The sequence below is a fragment of the Macaca nemestrina genome, chromosome X, assembly GCF_043159975.1.
Source record: "Macaca nemestrina isolate mMacNem1 chromosome X, mMacNem.hap1, whole genome shotgun sequence".
In the NCBI taxonomy this organism is placed as follows: Eukaryota; Metazoa; Chordata; class Mammalia; order Primates; family Cercopithecidae; genus Macaca; species Macaca nemestrina.
This window is the reverse complement of record NC_092145.1, coordinates 81,935,213-81,954,344: the sequence shown is the minus strand read 5'-3', so window position 1 is coordinate 81,954,344 and position 19,132 is coordinate 81,935,213. Positions and strand designations below refer to the sequence as shown.

General features: G+C 40.8%; 1 pseudogene; it reads left to right on the top strand.

Moving 5' to 3' along the window:
- Positions 1 to 1,159: 1,159 nt before the first annotated feature.
- Positions 1,160 to 1,583, top strand: LOC105464744 (large ribosomal subunit protein P2 pseudogene; annotated as a pseudogene).
- Positions 1,584 to 19,132: the final 17,549 nt, after the last annotated feature.

Below are 19,132 nucleotides of genomic sequence, written 5' to 3'. Positions count from 1 at the left end.
ATCCAGGCTGTGAGTATCCATCCAGCTGCTTTCCTTTCCTGTCCCTGCTATATCCTTATGCTTTATCCGTTTTCAATTATTTGCAGTTGCTGAAAATCACTGTGCATTCTCTCACAATTATGCTATCACCTCTGTCTGAAAGATCACCCTTCACCCATTTTTAACAATTTGCTAAGCTAGTGGTCAGTTCCCCTTTCTTATCTTATTTGACCTATTGGCAGCATTTGACTCACTTAATTGCTCCCTCTTTGATTTTTCTTCACTCAGCTTTCAGAATACCAAACATTCCTGGTTTTCCTTTTATTCCACATCAGTTGCTCTTTCTTATTCTGTGCTGATCCCTTCTCTCCTTCCCAACCTACTGATATTGAAATGCCCCAGGGCTCACTCCTTGAATTACCTTTTTCTACTCTAACTAGAACAATCATTTGCTTGGTGCTCTCATTCAGTCTCAGGATTTAGATACCATCCATATGACAATGACTCCCAAATGCATTACTCCAAGACAGACATATCCCTTGAACTCCAGGTTTATATATTCAACTTCCTACTCATCTTTTCTTGAATGTCAAATAGACATCTCAAACTGCTGGGATTACAGGTGTGAGCCATCGAGCCCGACATCTCAAATTTAGTGTGGTCAAAATTAAATTCCTGATCTATCCCCTGCAAAACGACTCTGTCCACAGTGTTCCCATCTAAGTTGATGGAAACTCTATTCTTCAGTAATTAAAGCCAAAATCCTTGGAGTCGTTCTTAACCCCTCTCTTTCTTTCCTACCCATTTGCAAACTCTTAGGAAGTCCGACTGGTTCTAACCTCAAAATATATCCAGAAGGCTACCATTTTTCATGACCTCTGCTGATATCAGCTTGGTTTGAACCAATGTCATCTCTCACTTACATTACTGCAAAATCCTCTTAAGTGGGTTTCCTGATTCCATGCTTGTTTCTTTCCCCAAAGCCTGTCTTCAACACAGCAGCCAGAGCGATAAAATATGACATCATATTATATTAAAACATCAGCTAATACAGCATTTCTTTTATCAAAATCCTGCATGACTCCTCACCCATAGACAGAGTAAAGCACACAATTATTATATATCTTTAAAAAATTTTTTCTTTTTCTTTTCCTCCCTGACACCGCCGAGGTCGCACGCCTGAGGCCTCTCCGCCGCCGCCGCGGCGATGCGCTACGTCGCCTCCTACCTGCTGGCTGCCCTCGGGGGTAACTCCTCCCCCAGCGCCAAGGACATCAAGAAGATCTTGGACAGTGTGGGCATCGAGGCGGACGACGACCGACTCTACAAGGTTATTAGTGAGCTGAATGGAAAAAACATTGAAGACGTCATTGCCCAGGGTATTGGCAAGCTTGCCAGTGTACCTGCTGGTGGGGCTGTGGCCGTCTCCGCTGCCCCAGGCTCTGCAGCGCCTGCTGCTAGTTCCGCGCCTGCTGCAGCAGAGGAGAAGAAAGATGAGAAGAAGGAGGAGTCTGAAGAGTCAGACGATGACATGGGATTTGGCCTCTTTGATTAAATTCCTGCTCCCCTGCAAATAAAGCCTTTTACACATTAAAAAAAAAAAATTTTTTTTTTTCTTTCCAACTCTTATTTTAAGTTCAAGGGGTACATGTGCACGTTTGTTACATGGATATATTGCATAATGCTGAGGTTTGGGTTTCTCTTGAACCCATCACTCATATTGTGAACATACTGCACAACTGGTAGTTTTTCAGCCCCTGCCCCACTTCCTCCATAACCCCTTTTTGGAGCCCCCAGTGTCTATTGTTTTCATCTTTCTCTACATGTATGCCCATTGTTTAACTCCCACTTATGTTTTTTCTTTTTTATTATACTTTATGTTCTAGGGTACATGTGCACAACGTGCAGGTTTGTTACATATGTATACATGTGACATGTTGGTGTGCTGCACCCATTAACTCGTCATTTACATTAGGTATATCTCTTAATGCTATCCCTCCCCGCTCCCCCAACCCCACAACAGGCCCCGGTGTGTGATGTTCCCCTTCCTGTGTCCAAGTGTTCTCATTGTTAAATTCCCACCTATGAGTGACAACATGTGGTGTTTGGTTTTCTGTTCTTGCGATAGTTCACTGAGAATGATGGCTTCCAGCTGCATCTATGTCCCTACAAAAGACATGAACTCCTCCTTTTTTATGGCTGCATAGTATTCCATGGTGTATATGTACCACATTTTCTTAATCCTGTCTGTCATTGATGGACATTTGGGTTGATTCCAAGTCTTTACTATTGTGAATAGTGCTGCAATAAATATACTTGTGCATGTGTCTTTATAGCAGCATGATTTATAATCCTTTGGGTATATTCCCAGTAACAGGATGACTGGGTCAAATGGAATTTCTAGTTCTAGATCCTTAAGGAATTGCAACACGATCTTCCACAATGGTTGAACTAGTTTACATTCCCACCAACAGTGTAAAATTGTTACTGTTTCTCCACATCCTCTCCAGCATCTGTTGTTTCCTGACTTTTTAATGATCGCCATTCTAACTGGTGTGAGATGGTATCTCATTGTGGTTTTGATTTGCATTTCTCTGATGGCCAGTAATGACGAGCATTTTTTCATGTGTCTGTTGGCTGCATAAATGTCTTCTTTTGAGAAGTGTCTGTTCATATCCTTTGCCCACTTTTTGATAGGGTTGTTTGTTTTTTCTTGTAAATTTGTTTGAGTTCTTTGTAGGTTCTGGATATTAGTCCTTTGTCAGATGAGTAGATTGCAAAAATTTTCTCCCATTCTGTAGGTTGCCTGTTCACTCTGATGGTAGTTTCTTTTGCTGTGCAGAAGCTCTTTAGTTTAATTAGATCCCATTTGTCAATTTTGGCTTTTGTTGCCATTGCTTTTGGTGTTTTAGACATGAAGTCCTTGCCCATGCCTATGTTCTGAATGGTATTGCCTGTGTTTTCTTCTAGGGTTTTTGTGGTTTTAGGTCTAACATTTAAGTCTCTAATCCATCTTGAATTAATTTTTGTATAAGGTGTAAGGAAGATATCCAGTTTCAGCTTTCTACTTATGGCTAGCCAGTTTTCCCAGCACCATTTATTAAATAGCAAATCATTCCCCCATTGCTTCTTTTTGTCAGGTTTGTCAAAGATCAGATGGTTGTAGATGTGTGGTATTATTTCTGAGGGTTCTGTTCTGTTCCATTGGTCTATATCTCTGTTTTGGTACCAGGACCATGCTGTTTTGGTTACTGTAGCCATGTAGTATAGTTTGAAATCAGGTAGCATCATGCCTCCAACTTTGTTCTTTTGGCTTAGGATTGTCTTGGCAATGCGGGCTCTTTTCTGGTTCCATAGGAACTTTGAAGTAGTTTTTTCCAATTCTGTGAAGAAAGTCATTGGTAGCTTGATGGGGATGGCATTGAATCTATAAATTACCTTGGGCAGTATGGCCATTTTCATGATATTGATTCTTCCTATCCATGAGCATGGAATGTTCTTCCACTTGTTTGCGTCCTCTCTGATTTCCTTGAGCAGTGGTTTGTAGTTCTCCTTGAAGAGGTCCTTCACATCCCTTGTAAGTTGGATTCCTAGGTATTTTATTCTCTTTGAAGCAATTGTGGATGGGAGTTCACTCATGATTTGGCTCTCTGTTTGTCTGTTATTGGTGTAGAAGAATACTAGTGACTTTTGCACATTGATTTTGTATCCTGAGACTTTGCTGAAGTTGCTTATCAGCTTAAGGGGATTTTGGGCTGAGATGATGGGGTTTTCGAAATATACAATCATGTCATCTGCAAACAGAGACAATTTGACTTCCTCTTTTCCTAACTGAATACCCTTTATTTCTTTCTCATGCCTGATTGCCCTGGCCACAACTTCCAACACTATGTTGAATAAGAGTGGTGAGAGAGGACATCCCTGTCTTGTGCCAGTTTTCAAAGGGAATGCTTCCAGTTTTTGCCCATTCAGTATGATACTGGCTGTGGGTTTGTCATAAATAGCTCTTATTATTTTGAGATATGTTCCATCAATACCGAATTTATTGAGCGTTTTTAGCATGAAGGGCTGTCGAATTTTGTCAAAGGCCCTTTCTGCATCTATTGAGATAATCATGTGGTTTTTATCTTTGGTTCTGTTTATATGCTAGATTACCTTTATTGATTTGTGTATGTTGAACCAACCTTGTATCCCAGGGATGAAGCCCACTTGATCATGGTGAATAAGCTTTTTGATGTGCTGCTGGATTCGGTTTGCCAGTATATTATTGACGATTTTTGCATCAATGTTTGTTAGGGATATTGGTCTAAAATTCTCTTTTTTTGTAGTGTCTCTTCCAGGCTTTAGTATCAGGGTGTTGTTGGCCTCATAAAATGAGGTAGGGAGGATTCCTCTTTTTCTATTGATTGGAATAGTTTCAGAAGGAATGGTACCAGCTCCTCCTGGTACCTCTGGTAGAATTCGGCCAGAGGTACTTTGATTCTTCTCTCTTTTCTTCTTTATTAGTCTTGCTAGTGGTCTATTTTTTTGATCTTTTCAAAAATCCAGCTCCTGGTTTCATTGATTTTTTTGAAGGGTTTTTTGTGTCTGCTCTGATCTACTTATTTCTTGCCTCTGCTAGCTTTTGAATGTGTTTGCTCTTGCTTCTCTAGTTCTTTTAATTGTGATGTTAGGGTGTCAATTTTAGATCTTTCCTGCTTTCTCTTGTGGGCATTTAGTGCCATAAATTTCCCTCTACACACTGCTTTAAATGTGTCCCAGAGATTCTGGTATGTTGTATCCTTGTCCTCATTGGTTTCAAAGAACATCTTTATTTCTGCCTTCATTTTGTTATGTACCCAGTAGTCATTTAGGAGCAGGTTGTTCAGTTTCCATATAGTTATGTGGTTTTGAGTGAGTTTATTAATCTTGAGTTCTAATTTGATTGCACCGTGGGTGGTCTGAGAGAGAGTTTGTTGTGATTTCTGTTCTTTTAAATTTGCTGAAGAGTGCTTTACTTCCAATTATGTGGTCAATTTTAGAGTAAGTGCGATGTGGAACTGAGAAGAATGTATATTCTGTTGATTTGGTGTGGAGAGTTCTGTAGATGCCTATTAGGTCTGCTTGGTGCAGAGGTGAGTTCAAGTCCTGGATATCCTTGTTAACCTTCTCTCTTGTTGATCTGTCTAATATTGACAGTGGGGTGTTAAAGTCTCCCATTATTCTTGTGTGGGATTCTAAGTCCTTTGTAGGTCTCTAAGGACTTGTTTTATGAATCTAGGTGCTCCTGTGTTGGGTACATATATATTTAGGATAGTTAGCTCTTCTTGTTGAATTGATCCCTTTACCATTCTGTAATGGCTTTCTTTGTCTCTTTTGATCTTTGATGGTTTAAAGTCAGTTTTATCAGAGACTAGGATTGCAAGCCCTGCCTTTTTTTTTTTTTTTTTTTGCTTTCCAATTTGTTGGTAGATCTGCCTCCATTCCTTTATTTTCAGCCTATGCGTGTCTCTGCACGTGAGATGGGTCTCCTGAATACAGTGCAATGATGGGTCTTGACTCTTTATCCAATTTGCCAGTCTGTGTGTCTTAATTGAGGCATTTAGCCCATTTACACTTAAGGTAAATATTGTTGTGTGTGAATTTGATCCCGTGATTTTTATGTTAGCTGATTCTTTTGCACGTTAGTTGATTCAGTTTCTTCCTAGCATCCATGGTCTTTACAATTTGGCATGTTTTTGCAGTGCTGGTACCGGTTGTTTCTTTCAATGTTTAGTGCTTCCTTCTGGAGCTCTTGTAAGGCAGGCGTGGTGGGGAGGTGACAGAATCTCTCAGCATTTGCTTGTTTCTAAGGATTTTATTTCTCCTTCACATATGAAGCCTAGTTTGGCTGGATATGAAATTCTGGGTTGAGCATTCTTTTCTTTAAGAATGTCAAATATTGGCCCCCACTCTCTTCTGGCTTGTAGGGTTTCTGCTGAGAGAGCTGCTGTTAGTCTGATGGGCTTCCCTTTGTGGGTTACTCGACCTTTTCTCTGGTTGCCCTTAACATTTTTTCCTTCATTTCAACCTTGGTGAATCTGACAATTATGTGTCTTGGCATTGCTCTTCTAGAGGAGTATCTTTGTGATATTCTCTGTATTTCTTGAATTTGAATGTTGGCCTGTCTTGCTAGGTTGGGGAAGTTTTCCCACATAATATCCTGAGGAGTGGTTTCCAACTTGGTTCCATTGTCCCCGTCACTTTCAGTACACCAATCAAATATAGATTTGGTCTTTTCACGTAGTCCCATATTTCTTGGAGGCTTTGTTCATTTCCTTTTATTCTGTTTTCTCTAACCTTGTCTTTTTGCTTTATTTCAATAATTTGATCTTCAACCACTGATACCCTTTCTTCCACTTGATCGATTCTGCTATTGAAGCTTGTGCATGTGTCACGAAGTTCTCATGCCATGGTTTTCAGCTCCATCAGCTCATTTAAGGTCTTCTCTACACTGTTTATTCTAGTTAGCCATTCATCAAACCTTTTATCAAAGTTTTTAGCTTCCTTGCAATGGGTTGGAACATGCTGCTTTAGCTCAGAGAACTTTTTTATTACTAACCTTCTCAAACCTACTTCTGTTAACTTGTCAAAGTCATTCTCTGTCCAGCTTTGTTCTGCTGCTGGTGAGGAGCTGCAATCCTTTGGAGGAGAAGAGGCACTTTGGTTTTTAGAATTTTCACCTTCTCTGCTCTGGTTTTTCCCCATCTTTGTGGTTTTTTCTGCCTTTGATGTTGGTGACCTACAGATGGGGTTTTGATGTAGATGCACTTTTTGTGGATGTTATGCTGTTCCTTTCTGTTTGTTAGTTTTCCTTCTAAAAGTCAGACTCCTCAGCTGCAGGTCTGTTAGAGTTTGCTGGAGGTCCACTCCAGATGCTGTTTGCCTGGGTATCAGCAGCAGAGGCTGCAGAACAGCAAATATTGCAGAACAGCACATATTGCTGCCTGATCCTTCCTCTGGAAGCTTCATCCCAGAGGGCAGCTGCCTATATGAGGTGTCTATCAGCCCCTACTGGGAGGTGTCTTTCAGTTAGGCTACACTGAGGTCAGGGACCCACTTGAAGAGGCACTCCATCCATTCTCAGAGCTCATGCTGGGAGAACCACTGCTCTCTTCAGAGCTGTCAGACAGGGACGTTTAAGTCTGTAGAAGTTGTCTGCTGCCTTTTATTCAGCTATGCCTTGCCCAGAGAGATGGAGTCTATAGAGGATGTAGGCTTTGATGAGCTGCAGTGAGCTCTGTCTAGTTCATGCTTCTCAGCCTTTTTGTTTACCTACTCAACCCTCAGCAATGGTGGACCCCCCTCCACCAGCCAGGCTGGTGCCTCGCAGGTGGATCTCAGACTGCTGTGAGCAAGCAGTGAGCAAGACTCCGTGGGTGTGGGACCCACTGAGCCAGGCATGGGAGAGAATCTCCTTGTCTGCTGGTTGCTAAAACCTTGGGAATAATACAGTATTTAGGTGGGAGTGTCCTGTTTTTCCAGGCACAAAGTGTCATGGCTTCCCTTGGCTAGGAAAGGGAAATCCCCTGACCCCTTGCACTTCCGGGGTGAGGTGATTCCCTGCCCTGCTTCAGTTCGCTCTCCACGGGCTACACCCTCTGTCCAACTAGTCCCAATGAGATGATCCAGGTACCTCAGTTGGAAATGCAGAAATCACCCGTCTTTTGCGTCAATCACGCTGGGAGCTGCAGACTGGATCTGTTACTATTTGACCATCTTGGAACAGAGACCCAACCCTTTTAAAGTGTACAATTCAGTGGCATTAATTACATTGGCAACATTGTGACACCATCACCAGTATTTTTCCTTTTGTGTCTGGCTTATATCCCTTAGAATAATGTTTTCCAGGTTCATCCATGTTGTAGCATATATCAGAACTTCATTTCTTTCCACAACTGAATAATATTCCATTGCATACACATGCCATATTTCATTTGTCCATTCATCTGCTGATGGACCCTTGGGTTGTTTCCAACTCTTGGCTATAGTGAATAATGTTGCAATGGACATTGGCATGAAACTATCTGTCTCACATTCTGTTTTCAGTTATTTTGGGTATATTGCCATAGGAGTGGAATTGCCAGGTCATAAGGCATCCTATGTTTAACTCTTTTAAAATTTATTTCTAATTGATATAATAGCTGTGTATATATATGGGGTACAATGTGAAGTTTTGATCTTTGTATACATTACAGAAAGAGCTCTTTGAGGGATGACAAGCTTTTCCACAGAGGTGCACCATTTTACATTCCAGTCAGCAATGTGCAAGAATTTCAACTTCTGTACATCCTTACCAATGCTTCTTATATGCTTCATGAAAAGTTGTTTTTAAATTATAGATGTGTATGTAAAGTGTTAATGGTGGTATCTCATTGTAGTTTCCATTTCCATTTCTCTCATTTATTAACATGGTTGCTGAGCTCATTGATTTGAGACCTTTCTTCATAGAGGTGTTTTTACTGCCACGAATCTTTTTTTTTTTTTTACCAGCATCTCACAACTTTTGATACGTTGTGTTTTCCTTTTCAGTCAGTTCAAAACACTTGCTAATTTTCATTATGATTTCTTATTTGATTCATAGGGTAATTGAAAGCACATTATTTGGTTCCCTAATATTTGTAGATTTTCTGAATATCTCTCTTGTTAATTTCTAAGTTAATTTTATTGTTATGTGTTGAAGAACACACTTCGTGTTACTGGAATTGTCTAAAATGTATTGAGACTTGTTTTATGGCACAGAATACACTCTCTTGGTAAGTGTTCCACATACACTTGAAAATAATGCATAGTCTTCTCTTGTGGGGTGGAGGGTTCTACATGTGACAATTAGGTCAAGTTGGTAATAGTGATGCTCGAGTCTTCTATATTGTCATTGAGTTTCTGTCTCCTTGTTTTACCAACAGTATATTAAGGGGTATTGAAATCTTTGTCTAGAATTGTTGATGCAGCTATTTCTCTGTGTAGGTCTATTCATTTTTGCTTCATGCATCTTGAGGCTCTGTTTTTAGGTGCACAAACACAGAATTGTTATCCACTCATCATAAATTCACTGAGTTGTCATTATGACATGATCCACTTTATCAATGGTAATATTCTTTGTTCTGAAGTCTACTGTGTCTGATATTAATATAACAACTATGTCTCTATTATGATTAGTCTTAGCATGGTATACTGTCCCCACCTTTACGTTTAAGCTATGACATGTCTATATTTAAAATGGGTTTCTTATAGGCAATATACAGTTCAGTCTCACTTTCTTATCCAGTCTGGTAGTTTTTGTCTAGTAATTGGCATGTTGGGACCATTTATATCCAATGTAATTATTGATATGGTTAGGTTTAAATTTATCATCTTGTGTTATGTTTTCTATTGGCCTCATGAATTTGCTCCCCTTTACTTCTTTTTGGCCTTCATTTTTGAAAGATATTTTCCCTGGGTATAGCATTCTACTTTAGCAGTATTTTTCATTTGGTACTTCAAAAATGTTGCTCCAGTGTCTTCTCACTTGCATTTTTTTCTGATGACAAATCTGTGGTCATCCTCATTTCAGTCCCTTTGTGTGTAATGTGTGGCCCCTCTGTCTTTCCTGACTGCTCTTCAGATTTTTTTCTTTTCCGCTGGTTTTGTAAAATGTTATTGTGATGTGCCTTAGTGTAGCTTTCTCTATGTTTCTTGTACCTGGTGTATGTTCAGCTTCTTGGATGTGTGTGCTTAAAGGTTTTAGCAATTATGGGTAGTTTCTGGCTGCTATTTATTCAAGTATATTTTTTCTGTCCCTCCCTCCTTTATTTTGTCTCTTTCAGGGCCAACAATTGCACATATATTTGGCTGTGTGACATTGTCCTGTAGTTCTCTGTTGCTCTGTTCATTTTTCTTACATTTTTTTCTTTGTAAAGCTTATATTCCCATGTCTTTAAGTTCACTAATCTTTTTTTCCTGCAATGTTTAATATACTGTTAATCCCATCCAGTGCATTTTCTTTTTTTTTTTTTTTTTTTTTTTTTTGAGACGGAGTCTCTACCGCCCGGGCTGGAGTGCAGTGGCCAGATCTCAGCTCACTGCAAGCTCTGCCTCACGGGTTCACGCCATTCTCCTGCCTCAGCCTCCCAAGTAGTTGGGACTACAGGCGCCCGCCACCTCGCCTGGCTAATTTTTTGTATTTTTTTAGTAGAGACGGGGTTTCACCGTGTTAGCCAGGATGGTCTCGATCTCCTGACCTCGTGATCCGCCCGTCTCGGCCTCCCAAAGTGCTGGGATTACAGGCTTGAGCCACCGCGCCCGGCCCCATCCAGTGCATTTTCCATCATAGATATAGTAGTGTTCATCTCCAGAAGTTTGATTTGCATTTTTTTTTCTGTATCTTCCATGTCTTGACTTGACTTTTGAGCATATGAACTACAGTTATTATAACTTTTTTTTTTTTTTTTTTTTTTTTTTGAGACGGAGTCTCGCTCTGTCGCCCAGGCTGGAGTGCAGTGGCCGGATCTCAGCTCACTGCAAGCTCCGCCTCCCGGGTTCACGCCATTCTCCTGCCTCAGCCTCCCGAGTAGCTGGGACTACAGGCGCCTGCCACCTCGCCCGGCTACGTTTTTGTATTTTTAGTAGAGACGGGGTTTCACTGTGTTAGCCAGGATGGTCTCGATCTCCTGACCTCGTGATCCGCCCGTCTTGGCCTCCCAAAGTGCTGGGATTACAGGCTTGAGCCACCGCGCCCGGCCTATTATAACTTTTAATATTCTTCTCTTCTAATTTAAGCATCTGTGTCAATTCTGGGTTACTTTCAGTTGATTGATTTTTCTCCTTGTTATTTCATGTTTTCTTGGTTCTTTGTTTGTTTGCTAGGTTTTACTTGGATGCCAAGACATGATGAGTTTTACGTTGTTGAGTGCCAAATATTTTTGTATTCTCATAATTTTTCGTGAGCTTTGTTCCAGGATGCAGTTAAGTTGCTTGTAGTTTCATACTTTGGCGTCTTGCTTTTAAGCTTTGTTAGATGAGACCAAAGCTGTGTTTAGTCTAGGGCCCATTACTCTCCTCTAGTTAGGTAAATCTCTTTTCAGCACTTTGTATGTTGCTCAGAGAATTGAGAGACTTTCCAGTTTGATAGTTGAGAATAGGCACTATTCCTAGCCTTGTTAAAATACCAGGTACTGTTCCCTCTAATTCCTTTGCATGGCTCTTTCTTATCAGGGGCAGTTTCCTTACATGCTTATGTTGTTCAGTACTATGAGAGGCTTTAACTAAGAATGTATCAGGTGTCTATTTCTCTAGATCATCATCATATTAGCTAACTTTTATTAACCACTTTTTATACAGAACACAGTCTGTAGTTAGACTGGGGTTAATCCCTTCAGTTCCTTCTGTTGTAGTATGAGCTGTTGATGAGTAGGCCTGTGCTAAGCATACTAGTTTATTTAATATATTATTCCCATGAAGAGAATGCTGTTATTATTATTCTCATTTACAGATAAAGAAACTGAGGGACAGAGAGTTTAAGTAACTTGCTCAAGGACAGACACAGATAGTAAGTGGTAAACTGAAATTTGAACCTAGTTGGTTTGACTTCAGAGATTGAATTTAAATTGTAAATCATCATGTACTAGGATGATTGGAAATACAATCAGGATGCAAGATGATGATAAGCCTGCCATTCCATATGTCCCCTGTAGCAGCCAATCTGCCTCTAATACACAAACAAGTCCCTCCCTCTAAACGAAGGGCAATGAAGTAGTGGTGGCAGATGGGAGGAAGGAAAGAGAAGATATGTATGAATATTGTGCCGTCACAAATTGCCGTTATTTTGTTTGTCCCCCAGAGTCCCTTAGTCTCCCATTTTTGGGGTGGTACCCAATTATTTGTAACAAATATGGGAGCCTAATACCAGTGTTGCTGCCCTGCCAGTACGGGTGCTGATAAGGTCTCTTGTGCAAGAAGCAAAGACCTCTAAGGGATAGTAACAGTTTTGTCTGGGGCCATCAGTACTGGCCTTACGCTTTTGGGGATGGAGTTTAGGGGCTATTTTCTCTTGTTTCATGTATCTCAATTAATGAAAAAGAGCTTCATTCTCCATCTCTGTATCCACATGCTGAAGTGGACTATAATGCCTAAGAATTTCCTCTCCTCAGCTATCACATGTCCCAGAAAATGTGCTCACATTCTGCTCTCCCTTCCCACATCCAGCCAGACACTTCCCCTCCGAGGTCTGTCTTCTGATTTGATTTATTCTCTCATAAGTATTCTATACCTTCTCCCCAACCAGGTAAAAAACCTCTCTAATCCCCTTGAGGTTACATCTTCCTTCTTCACTTCGTGAAATGACAAATTGGCTCTTGCAAACATTCAACTGGAGCACTCTGGCAAATGCTCTTGTTCTTGATTCCAGACATCCTCCAAATCGGAATGATCTATGTATATGGTACCTTCGTAAGATATATCAGGAACAGCATGGCAGTAGGAACACAAGATAGAGTTTGTGCCTCCGTGTCGGTGAAATACTGCCCTAGGAACTGACTGCTTCTTTTGCAGAGGGCACTATCACAATTTTTCACTGACGCTTACTCCTGAACCCTAAGCATTGGTCACTGCTTCTTCCACCTGCCTCTAATCAGTAGGCTGCAAGCACCTTCCAGAACATTGGTGTACCAGCACAGACCAATTTTAATCAGCGTTTCCTCTGTTTGTAACTTTAGACCAGCAGATGCCACCAAGCCTCATACCTCTGTCAATCTCAATACTGCCCCAAATGCAGGAACTTCTGGCTATTATTTTCTTGTTTCCTCTCCATGTCTGACTCTGCCCAACTCTTTTCTTAAAAGCATTCTGGCTTTTTGTTTCACACTTTAAATAATTCTCCCCTATATCCTCCCACTTTGTTTTCAGTGTTCACTCCAGCTCCTTTTCTTAATTGTAGCAATACAAGACAACTAGGTATCATTCCTTATTTTTACCTAGTTCACCTAAAGACACCATTGCCCCACAGCATTTTTTCACTAGATGATTCTCTTATTGTCATACCCCAAACCCCATATAGACCTGGGGGCAGAGACCTCATTCTCTTCATTTCCTGGATTAATACAACACAGCAGTTAAGAGCTCCAGCTCTACAGTAACAGCTCAGCTTCCAGTTCGAATCCTGGTGTTTCCACTTACTAGCTGTGTGACCTTGGGCAAGCGAATTCACCTTTCTAAGCCTGTTTTCTTATTTATAAATAAAGATAATAAGCCCTTTCTACTATAATTGTTGTGAAGATCAAGCTTAAATGATGTAACAGGGCTGGGTGTGGTGGCTCAGGCTCGTAATCTCAGCACTTTGGGAAGCTGAGGCACGAGGATCATTTGAGCACAGGAGTTCAAGACCATCCTGGGCAACACAGCAAGACCCTGTCTCTACTAAAAATAAAAAATAGCTGGGCATGGTGACATGTGCCTGCAGTCCCACCTACCCAGGAGGCTGAGACACGAGGGTGGCTTAAGCGCAGGAGTTTGAGGCTGCAGTGAGCTATGAACGTGCCACTTCACTTCAACCTGGGTGAAAAAGAACTGTAGTAAGATGAGAAAAGAACTGTAGTAAGATGTAGAAAAGAACTGTAGTAAGATGCAGAAGACAGAAGTGGAATGTGGTTACAGCTTCCAGAATATGTAACAGAAAAACATATCCAAGTTTCTCTCTTCTTGAGCACCACCATGTGGTACAACTAGAAATGTAGGACCACAATTTGGGGGTGAGGCTGCCCTTGAGGAAGAGACTCGGAAGGCTTCTGCTGAAAAGTAGTAAGAGAAGCTATGAGTATGGATGAGACAAAGAAAGGAGGAAGAGTAGGAAGAAAACAGGGCAACGGCAGAAAATTGGAGTAATAAGAGTCTATATTGCCTTCAAAATAAAATGTCCCCTTAACAGACATCTGGTGACTATGGATCCCATAGGAAATAAGACAGTGTGTGAAGATAAGTGAGCATGTGCACAGGCCAAGGAATAGAGCAGGACAACCTGAGTTACTTTTCCTTCTCTCCCTCCCTCCCTCCTTTTTTTCTCTCTCCCTCCTCATTTTCTCAGTGTTCCCCTTTCTGTCCCTCTTATTCTTATTCATCAATCCATCCTTCCATCCATGGAGCCATCCATGATACATCCATTCACCTCTGGAACTGGGGACAAAAAGTAAGTAAGCCACAGGCCTTGTTCTAGCAAAGGTCACAGTCTGTGGGATGGGGTACGGTGGAGGCAATTAAGCAGATCTTTATAATATCTCAGTGCTCACCACCCAACAATCACCAGGAGCACGCCTGTAGTTGAACAAAGTTGGGTTTATTGCTTTTGTATTAAGGGAGAATGCACCCCATGGGAAACTGCGGAACAACTCAGCAGGAGGGCATTTGAAAGGACTTACAGGATTTGGGCAAACTTTGCATTAGATGCTTTTAAGGAGCAGAGGCAATCCTATGATTAGGTACCTTAATAAATCTTATCTAGAATGAGGGAAGAATAACTGATGCCTAGGGCTGTAAGTGGTAAAGAAGCAGCAGTTACCAACAGTATATAGGCGTTCCTTTTTTGCTGCAGCCTCGCCAGCATCTATCGTTTTTGGACATTTTAATAATAGCCATTCTGACTGGTGTGAGATAATGTGTCATTGTGGTTTTGATTCGCATTTCTCAGATGATTAGTGATGCTGAGCATGTTTTCATGTTTGTTGGCCGCTTGTACATCTTCCTTTGAGAAGTGTCTGTTTATGTCCTTTGTCCTTTGTCTGTTTTTCTTTTCTTTTTCTTTTTAAATGGGGCTATTTGTGTTTTACTTGTTGATTTGTTTAAGTTCCCTATAGAGTCTGGATATTAGGCTGTTGTCACATGCATTGTTTGCTAATATCTTCTCTCATTCTGTAGGCTGTCTGTTTAGTCTGGTGATAGCTTCTTTTGCTGTGTGGAAGCTCTTTAGTTTAATTTGGTCCTGCTTGTCAATTTTTGTTTTTGTTGCAATTAAATTTGGAGACTTAGTCAAAAATTCTTTACCAAGGCTGATGTCCAGAAGAGTGTTTCCTAAGTTGTCCTCCAGGATTCTTACAGTTTGATGTGTTATAGTTGAATCTTTGATCCACCTTGAGTTAATTTTGTATGTGGTGAAAGGTGGGGGAGGGGGTCCAGATTCAATTTTCAGCAAGTGGCTAGCCAGTTATCCCACCATCATTTATTGAATAGGAAGTCGAGTCCTTTCCTCATTGCATGTGTTTGCCAGCCTTGTCAAAGATCAGATCGTTGTAAGTGTGCAGCTCTACTTCTGAGTTTTCCATTCTGTTCCATTGGTCTATGTGTCTTTTATTTTTATCAGTATCAAGCTGTTTTGGTTCCTGTGGTTTATAGTGTAGTTACAGAGGTAACCCCATCAGGCTAGCAGCAGTCCTATCAACAGAAACCTTACAAGCAAGAAAAGATTGGGGGTCTAATTTCAGTGTCCTTACTGAAAAGAAGTTCCAGCCAAGAATTTCATATGCTGCCAAACAAAGCTTCATAAGTGAAGGAGAAATAAAATCCTTCTCAGACATGCAAATGCGGAGGGAATACATTTCCACTAGGTCAGCATTACAAGAGGTTCTTAAGGGAGTGCTAAACATGGAATCAAAATAATGACACCTGCTACCACAAAAGCACCCTTAAGCACATAGCTCACAGGCAGTATAAAGCAACTACGCAGTCAAGTCCACATACCAACCACCAAACATCATGATGACAGGATCAAAATCCCGTATAAGAATACTAACGTTGAATGTAAATGGGCTAAACACCCCACTGAAAAGACACAGAGTGGCAGGCTGGATAAAAGGACAAGACCCAACCATCTGTTGTCTTCAAGAGACCCATCTCACATGCAGTGACACCCACAGGCTCAAAATAAAAGGGTGGAAGAAGATCTACTACACAAATGGAAAACAAAAAAGAACATGAGTCACTGTTCTTATGTCAGATAAAACAGACTTTAAACCAATAGAAATTAAGAAGGACAATGAAGGGCATTACATGACAATCCAACAGGAAGCCTTAGCTATCTTAAATATATATGCACCCGATATTGGAGAGCCCAGATTCATAAAATGAGTTCTTCTTGGCCTATCAGAAGACTTAGACAACCACACAATAGTAGTGGGAGTCTTCAACACCCCACTATCAGCATTAGACAGATCACTGAGGCAGAACACTAACTAATCAAGAAACCCTGGACTTAAACTTGACACTTGACTATTTGGACATAATAGACCTCTATGAAACACTCCACCCAACAACCACAGAATATACATTCTTCTCATGTGCACACAGAATATATTCTAAGATCAACCACGTGCTCAGTCATAAAGCAAGTCTCAATAAACTCAAAGAAATTGAAATCATACCAAGTGTACTCTTGAACCACAGTACAATAAAAATAGAAATCAGTATCAAGGAGATCTCTCAAAACTACACAGTAGCATTTTAGATGCTAGACATGATACATTGAGAAACTGCAAGACAGGCAATTAACAGAAATGAAATGATTATTAGCCCTTGCTGCAGATCTCCAAGCCAATGGTGATTAGGTTATAAAGCCTAGGCAATGAAAGCATGTCCCAGAATCCAGCTGGGTCTGCCTTAGAGATCCAGATGAGTTTATTTTCTTTTAATTTACCATAAACGGTTCCACTTGCCCTGTAATATTTACATAGGTGCAGCGAGATGTATTTACTCTAATGTGAGCTCTCCTTTGGATAGCTAAGAGGAAATCAAGGGCTGTGCAATTGTCCATGAAAACTCTAGCTAACAGATTTAGAGTAGTTTTGGGGGGCATCCAGAGTAGAAATTGTTCCATTTGTGACTTCTTCCAGGTCCGGAGAAAAATTCTGCACCACCTTTTCTAGTTGTATTATTTCTGCTGTGTGAATTGTAGCCAGCATAGTATGCAAAAAGAGAGAGTCAGTTATCTCTTTTGGGAATTCTCCCAAGTAGTTCGTGCTCACCTCATCTTGAAGGTTTCTGGACTTCTTCCCCATGTAAACATGGAGAGGTACTAGTTCTAAATATCTCGATTCTCTATCATTCATCCATATTCTCCAGGCTAAGTTAGTGGCAGATGAGGGTAAGCCTGATGTCCACTTAAGTAGTATCCAGGTGGGATACAGGCTGTATTGGGAGTATGAGTATCACTTGGCCCATCATGAGTAAGCCCATTTTTTGTCACTTAGAGGGGTAAATTCCTTGAGTGGAGCCAAATAGTTCCTGCAAAGCAGCTGCAGTGTCTTTGAATAGAACAAATATTTATTCCCATTCCTGAGGGTCTAGGTTTTGCTGTAAGGTTGTAATGACCTCAGTCGAAGCATTTTGCTGATGCGAAGTCAAAGTCTGTTTTTCTCACAAGACTAGAATTTGGAGAGGAAGTTGTAAGTACCAGAAGCAGTCTGCAAAAGGAAACCTACTTTTTTTTGGTGAATTTAATTTATTTATTTACTTTTTTTTTTTTTTTCACTGAGTCTCACTGTTGCCCAAGTGGGAGTGCAGTGGTGCAATCTGTGCTCACTGCAACCTCCGTCTCCCAGGGTTAAGGGATTCTCCTGCCTCAGCCTCCGGAGTAGCTGGGATTACAGGCACCCACCACCACAACTGGCTAATTTTTATATTTTTAGTAGAGACGGGGTTTTGCCATCTTGGCCAGTCTGGTCTTGAACTCCTGATCTCAGGTGATCCTCCTGCCTTGGCCTCCCAAAGTGGTGGGATTACCTGTGTGAGCCACTGTGCCTGGCCTTAGTTATTTATATATTTATTTATATCTTTTTATTATATTTTAAGTTCTGGGGTACATGTGCACAACGTACAGGTTTGTTACATAGGTATACATGTGCCATGGTGGTTTGCTGCACCCATCAACTCGTCATGTACATTAGGTATTTCTCTTAATGCTATCCCTCCCCAATCCCTCCACCGCCTGACAGGCCCCAGTATGTGATGTTCCCTGCCCTGTGTCCACGTGTTCTCAATGTTCAACTCCCACTTACGAGTGAGAACATGAGGTGTTTGGTTTTCTGTCCTTGTGATAGTTTGCTTAGAATGATGGTTTCCAGCTTCATCCATGTCCCTGTAAAGGACATGAACTCATGCTTTTTTATAGCTGCATCATGTTCCATGGTCTATATGTGCCACACTTTCCTGATCCAGTCTATCATTAAAGGACATTTGGGTTGGTTCCAAGTGTTTGCTATTGCAAATAGTGCCACAATAAACATACATGTGCATGTGTATTTATAGTAGCATGATTTATAATCTTTTGGCTATATACCCAGTAATGGGATTGCTGGGTCAAGATCACTAGTTCTAGATCCTTGAGGAATCGCAACACTGTCTTCCACGATGGTTGAACTAATTTAACTCCCACCAACAGTGTAAAAGCGTTCCTATTTCTCCACATCCTCTCCAGCATCTGTTGCTTCCTGACTTTTTAATCATTGCCATTCTAACTGGCATGAGATGGTATCTCATTGTGGTTTTGATTTGCATTTCTCTGATGACCAGTGATGACGAGCATTTTGTCAGATGTCTTTTTGCTGCATGCATGTCTTCTTTTGAGAAGTGTCTGTTCATATCCTTTGCCCACTTTTTGATGGATTTTTTTTCTTGTAAATTTGTTTAAGTTCTTTGTAGATTCTGGATATTAGCCCTTTGTCAGATGAGTAGATTGCAAAGATTTTCTCCCATTCTGTAGGTTGCCTGTTCACTCTGATGATAGTTTCTTTCACTGTGCAGAAACTCATTAGTTAAATTAGATCCCATTTGTCAGTTTTGGCCTTTGTTGCCATTACTTTTGGTGTTTTAGTCTTGAAACATTTGCCCATGCCTATGTTCTGAATGGTATTGCCTGGATTTTCTTCTAGGGTTTTTACGGTGCTAGGTCTTACATTTAAGTCTTTAATCCACCTTGAGTTAATTTTTGTATAAGGTGTAAGGAAGACATCCAGTTTCAGCTTTCTACATATGGCTAGCCAGTTTTCCCAGCCCATTTATTAAATAGGCTATCCTTTCCCCATTGCTTGTTTTTGTCAGGTTTGTAAAAGATTAGATGGCTGTAGATGTATGATGCTATTTTTGAGGCCTCTGTTCTGTTCCATTGGTTTATTTATCT